The 7023-nt window shown below is 38.9% G+C and overlaps 1 pseudogene; it reads right to left on the bottom strand.

Annotated features, from left to right (window-relative positions):
* Positions 1 to 849: 849 nt before the first annotated feature.
* LOC141423072 (mitotic spindle assembly checkpoint protein MAD2A pseudogene) lies at positions 850 to 1613 on the bottom strand (annotated as a pseudogene).
* Positions 1614 to 7023: the final 5410 nt, after the last annotated feature.

Here is a 7023-nt window from a genome sequence, read left to right as displayed (position 1 = left end):
AAATAGTAACCAGTTTACCTCAAAGGTGGGAAGCAAAAATCAACTCAAAGTGTTTGGAATCATAAGGAATTTTAAAACTCAGTGTTTTGAATTTTCTCCCTGAGCTCTGAGCACTTCCTAACACATAGTCTCTAGTGAAAAAGATGCATTCCATTATGCCAAGCTGTACCTATAAATGCTGATTCCTACTGCTGAAAATAGGCCAGTTATGTCTTGAACAGCACAAAGTGATGGCAATTACATGTTTTGTGGAAATCCTTGGTGAGATGGAGTCTTGTAGAAGCCTTCTTACTTTGTTTCCCTCCTCGTTATACTGCAGCATCTTTAAGTTATTTTCAGAGCAGAAACTACAAGACCATAATGAAGGACAAGCAGGCCATTCTGTATTGCTGTATCATGTATTGCACACCAATTTCCCCTAGGGTTTGGTACCACTTTAGCAGGTGGTCACCACAGATGATATTTACCTGACAGGCTGGATCAAGACATATGCTACAACATAGATAGCCTTGAGGGCATTATGCTAAGTGAAAAAAACATGTGCATAACAAAACACTGTAGAATAGCATTAATGTGAGATACTTCAAGGATCAAAATCTTAGGGAGAAAGAGATTGATAGCTGCCAGAGCTGGAGGAAGGAGAATGGTAAGTTGTTTAATGAGTAGAGTTTCTGTTTTACTACATGAAAAAAGTTATGGAGATTGAAGGTGGTAATGGTTACAAAACATTTTGAATGTATTTATTACTGCTGAATATATAACTTAAAATGATTATTGAATTTTACATTATGCGCATGGTGCTACAATTAAAAAAATACGGAAAGAGAGGAAACAAGTTAGTCCAATAAAAGTGCCAATATTATCTCCTTCAATTTAATGGAAGAGCACTAAAGAAGATATGAGTGACAAGGTCTATTCCTTGTCATAACAAAATACTATAGACTGAATGGTTTGAAGACCAGAAATTTATTTCTCACAGTTCTTGGGAATAGAAGATACCAGCATAGTTGACTTTTGGTAAGAGCTCTGTTTCTGACTTGTAGACAACCATCTTCTCACTTTGGCCCAGAAATGTGGCTCAGAAGTAGAGTGCTTGCCTAGCATGCCTGAGGCTCTTCAGTCATTGACAGGAATTTTGTAGGCCACCATGCTATTCACTTTGTGTACTGTGGTAGTAAATGAACAAAGATGAACTTCCTCAGAATTGGTAATGAACTGTGGTCCAGACTCTTCCCATCTTTCAGGTACAACTAAATCTTTGTCTGTATAAATCAGTAGATCAAAAGAACAAGAAACTTCTAACAGTGGCAGGAATGTAACTGTAGCTGTGATCCGTCTGATCACTGAACAGATTTCATCCTGGATAGCTTTCTGGGACTTTTCTCTGGGAGCATTTTCAGTTGTTCCACTACATTATTGAGATATTTTATGAGCTCTGAATCAGTAGTGACAAGCAAGGTGAGCCCGTATTTCTGCACTCGACTAAAGGTTTCAGATGGGTATATTCCACGCTGATATAATAAAATGCTGTTGATGCCAAATGAGAACTCGGCCACGATCTCGGCACTGCCGCTCAGGGTGATTCCTTGCTCCTGAGCGAGCTGCAGCGCCATGGCAAGGTCCACTCACTATAGTGGGGCTTACTGTGGGCAGACCGCTCCAGCAGCTGCTTCTGCAGCAGTTCCCCGCCACTCGTTTCAAAACTCTACTTTGAGTTTCTTTACCTATTTGTATCCCTTTTATTTCTTCTTCTTGCATTATTGCTCTGGCTAGGAATTCCAGGACTATGTTGAATAGGAGTAGGGAGAGTGGGAACTCTTGTCTCATTCCTGATTTTAGGGGAAATGGTTTCAGTTTTTCTCTATTAAGTGTGATATTGGCTATAGGTTTGTCATATATAGCCTTTATAATTTTGAGGTACATTCCTTTTATTCCTAGTTTTCTTAGATCTTTTGTTATGAAGTGGTGTTGTATCTTGTTGAAGGCTTTGTCTGCATCTATTGAGATGATCTTGTGGGTTTTGTCTTTGCTTCTATTAACGTACTATATTATATTTATAGATTTGCATATGTTGAACCACCCCTGCATCTCTGGAATGAAGCTGATTTGGTTATAGTGAATGATCTTTCTGACTTGTGGTTGGATTTGTTTTGTCATTATTGTATTGAGAATTTTTGCATCGATGTTCATTAAGGAGATTGGCCTATAGTTCTCCTTTTTGGAGGTGTCTTTGTCTGGTTTTGTGATGAGTGTAATACTGGCTTCATAGAATGAGTTAGGCAGTGTTCCTTCCCTTTCCATTTAATGGAAAAGTTTAAGGAGAGTTGGTATTAGCTCTTCTTTAAACGTCTTATAGAATTCAGCAGAGAATCCATCAGATCCTGGACTTTTCTTTTTTAGAAGACTCTTTATTGGTGCTTCAATTTCATTTTATGTTATAGATCTGTTTATGTGGTTAGTATCCTCTTGGTTCAGTTTTGGAGGGTCATAGTATCTAGAAATTTGTCCATTTCTTCAAGATTTTCAAATTTATTGGAATATAGGTTCACAAAATACTCTCTGATGATTCCCTGGATTTCTTTGGTGTTTGTTGTTATCTCCCCTTTTGCATTCCTGATTTTACTGATTTAGGGTTTTTTTCCCTCCTCATTTTAGTCAGATTTGCCAAGGGTTTGTCAATCTTGTTTATTTTTTTAAAGAGCCAGCTTTTTGTTTCACTGATTCTTTGTATGGTTTTTTTGGTCTCTATTTCATTAATTTGGCCCTTATTTTTATTATTTCTCTCCTTCTGCTTGATATGGGTTTTGCTTGTTTTTGTTTTTCTAGGCATTTGAGATGTAGCATTAGGTTGTTTGAGTTCTTTCTGTCCTTTTAATATGTACACTCATGACTATAAGCTTTCCTCTTAGGACTGCCTTTGCTGTGTCCTATAGGTTCTGGTAGATCATGTTTTCATTTTCATTAACTTCCAGGAACCTTTTAATTTCCTCTTTTATTTCATCAATGACCCACTGATCATTGAGCAATGTGTTGTTCAGCTTCCAAATGTTTGTATATTTTCTGCTATTGTTTTTGTTGTTGAGTTCTAGTTTTAATGCATTGTGATCAGATAGAATGCAGGGGATTATTTTTTGTTGAAGCTTTCTTTGTGCCCTAAGATATGAACAATTTTGGATAAAGTTCTATGGGCTTCTGAGAACAATGTGTATTGTGCAGATGTTGTATGAAATATTCTGTAGATATCAGCTATGTCCATTTGATCCATGGTGTGATTTAGTTCTAGAATTTCTTTATTGATTTTTTGTTTGGATGACTATCTATTGGTGATGGGGGAGGTATTAAAGTCTCCCACTACAACTGTGTTGGCGTCTATATGTGCTTTTGAGTCCTTTAAAGTATGTTTGATGAAATGGGTGCACTGACATTGGGTGCATGTAGGTTGATAATTGTTATTTCCTTTTGGTGTATTTCTCCTTTTATTAGTATGAAGTGTTCTTCTTTATCTCATTTGATCAATGTAAGTTTGAAGTCTATTTTGTCTGATATAAATATTGCTACTCTTGCCTGTTTTCAGGGGCCATTGGCTTGGTAAATCTTTCAGCCTTCACCCTAAACCAGTGTTTGTTTCTGTCAGTGAGATGGGTCTCCTATAACAACAGATTGTTGGATCTTCCTTTCTAATCCAGTTTGCCAAATTATGTCTTTTCATGGGGGCATTGAGTTCATTGGTATTCAGTGTTAATATTAATAGGCATGTGGTTATTCCTACCATTTAGTTATTTTTGTTGTTTAAGGATTTGATTTTGTAGCTGAATCAATGCTACTCTCTTATTTCTTGTCTTTTCTTCTCCTGTGGTTTGATACTACCCATCCTCTGTGGTTTTGTTTGCCTTTATCTTCTGTGTGCAGAATTTCTTGGAGGATATTTTGTAGTGGTTGCTTGCTGGGCATATATTGCTTTAGTTTCTGCCTTATCATGGAAGATTTTTATTGCTTCATCTACTTTGATTGATAGTTTTGCTGGGTAGAGTATCCTAGGGTTGAAGTTATTTTCATTCAGTGCCCAGAATACCTCACTCCATACCCTTCTTGCTGAGAAATCTGCTGTGATTTTGATGGGTTTACCTTTGTATGTTATTTGTTTTTTCTCTCTTACAGACTTCAATATTCTTTCTCTATTCTTTGTGCTTGTTGTTTTAATGATAATATGTCACGGGGAGGTTCTATTTTGGTCAAGTCTGTTTGGTGTCCTGGAGGCTTCCTGTACTTGAATAGGCATAACTTTCTTGAGATTTAGGAAATTTTCTGTTATTATTTTATTGAACGTATTATGAATCCCTTTTGCTTGGACCTCTTCTCTTTCTTCAATGCCCATGATTCTCAGTTTGGTCTTTTGATGGAGTTGGTGAGTTCTTGTATATTCCTCTCTCAAGGGTCTTGAGTTGTTTGACTAACAGTTCTTCAGTTTTTTTCTTTAATTTGTATTTTATCTTCATGTCTGAGATTCTGTCTTCCACTTGTTCTAGTCTGCTGGAGTGGTCCTCCACTGTATTTTGTGTTTCTGTTTGATTCTTTTTTCTGAGGTTTTCCATATCATGGGTCACTTCCTTTTTAATATTTTCTATTTTCATCTTTAAATCATTTATCTGTCTATTTGTCTATTCTTTGTTTCACTTTGGTGTTTATTTAGGTCTTCTAAGAGTTCATTTATTTGTTTCTGTGCTTTCTCATATTCTTTATATTTGGAGTCTTGAAATTTCTTGAGTGCATCTTGTACATTTTAGTTAATTGCATCTAGTGTCTTCTCCATGAAATTCTCAGTGATTACTTGCAGGATTTCTTCTTTGAGAATCTTTTTGTGGTCATCACTGGGTTCTTTTGTGTAGTTTATCTTTGCTTTGTTGGGGGCAGGAACTGGGTATCTGTTTTCTTAATTTCCCTCTGAATCCTGTATTAAATTTTTTTTTTTGAGGAGATCATTTCCATCCCCTTTCCTTCTTCCCATCACTCCACTTGGTACTGTGCAACTATGTTCTTGATAGGCTAGTTGGTGGTTTTAGTCACCTGTTTTCTTTCCCTTGATTTAATTTTTGTTTTGTGGCTGTCTTGGTTTTTAGCTAGGTTGGTGTGCTATTTCTGTCCCTGGTCTGGGTGTAATTTAGGAATAACTAATTCACAGGTTCAATATCCAACCAGTAGTTTATATACTATGTAGAAGACCCGTTGGTGGCAATATGTATAAGCAATGGGAGTTGGGTGGTTAATGTTTGTTGGGCTAGATGTAGAAATTTGGGGAGCTGGATAGGGTGGCACCAAAAGGGAAGGCAGGAAGTAGGGTGGGTGAGTAGGGGAAGTTCTATGGGGGCTGCTGGCTTTTGTGGTCCTTGTGTGTGTTTGTGTGTATTTCTGTTGTTGTAGTGGAGGTGCTTGTGTCAGGGATTGTAGGGGGTTGTGGGTTGTGTAAAGTTGGTATAGTAGGTTGGTCAGCAGGTGATGAGTGTGTAGGAGGAAGGGGTAGTCTGATGACAGGTTGGGGGAGAATGGGAAGGGAAGGTGAGAGTAGGGGGAGAGAGTGGTGAGAAGGGGCAGACCAAGTTGTTGGGAAGAAGATCAATGGATTTTAGCACAGGAGAAGAAGGGAGAGTAAAGAGTGTGAGAGTAAGGATGAGAAGATGATGATGGTAAAGTTGATAGTATTGAAAGAAAAAAAAGATAATAGGAATAGAACTAAAAATAGAAAACCCACAATAACAAAACAAACAACAACAGAAACAGACAAACAAACAACAAACCCACCAAGTTCAGGAACACCAGAATTTCAGTCTTAATTTAAGTTCTGGAGTTACTCCTCCATCATCCAGTCCTGGTATTGGCATATATTACCTGGTCTCACCAGGTAATTGGCTTGTGAGTAGTGTTATGTTCTTCTGTCTAGAGTTTAATTGAAATTGTGAGGTGAGGTATGTTTGCCAGATCATGCAGAATGGCCAGAGCTATTGATTTCCCCAGCTGATAGCTGTGTTACCCTTTAGCTGCAGCTGTTTGGTCAGCTCCTCCCCCAGCAAGGTGGGGCAGTTCAGTTTTGGATGCTGCTCTCTGACTCAGGATGTGAGCTCTGTGGTCCACCACCTGACCTGCTTCAGGGAGTGGCTTATCACCTGCCTGCTCTCAGTCTTCACTGCCTTTCCTGTGTTTGTTTACTGATAGTTTGCACTGAGATTAGTTCCTTGCCCCTCCCCCTTTCTCTGGTGCACTTTCAGCATTCCACCTGCCCTCTCTGCTGTTATGCTAGATTACAGTTCACTGTTTGTTATTCAGTTTTGTTGGGGGGATCAGTCTGCCCAGAGGCTGTGCTTGTTTATGCTCCCTGGGTGTGGGGGGAGTTCCACATGGTGCATGGTGCCCATCTGTTTGTTCTGTCAAATGACAAGCAGGCAGGTTTGGAGGCAGTGGTAGCAGCAGCAGTGAGAAATGGCTTCAAATTTTCTCAGTGTAACATGGCATGGGGAGGCTTTGTGTGGGCTAGGGGTTCAGGGTGTCAAAGGTTTGATTCTGGTTGGTGTTTTATTTCCACTTGATGGAGGAAGGATAAGAGAAGGAAAGAAACAAGAAAAGAAGAAATAAAAAGATCACCATGGGGAAGGAGGGTTCCTCCAGGGCTGGACCCACTTTGCTGGCTGTGCAGCAAGTTGCAGCTGTTAGGTGCAATTAAAGGCTGTTTTATGGGGTCAGTCTTTGAATTTTTTCCTGTACCTAGTGTGACAGCAGTTATTGTTTTGGCTAGAAGCAGTCAGGGTTACCCAAGTGTGGCTCCAAAATCTCAGTGAGGTTTTGGAATCACGGAGGTTAGGATTTCTACTTCCATGTCCTAGTCACCATCTTGGATCTGCATTCTCTCAGAGATTTGAATGTGGATTGACAACTGATGGATGGTATCTCACAAGTAGTGATTGAATTCACTTCCTGCTCTATGCTTCAGACTCATCAAAACTGCTCCTTGGCATTTCCACTTAGATGCTCTAT

Source organism: Castor canadensis, chromosome 5 (genome assembly GCF_047511655.1).
Source record: "Castor canadensis chromosome 5, mCasCan1.hap1v2, whole genome shotgun sequence".
In the NCBI taxonomy this organism is placed as follows: Eukaryota; Metazoa; Chordata; class Mammalia; order Rodentia; family Castoridae; genus Castor; species Castor canadensis.
Note: the sequence above shows the minus strand (reverse complement) of the source record. Positions and strands in the feature narration are given on the sequence as shown.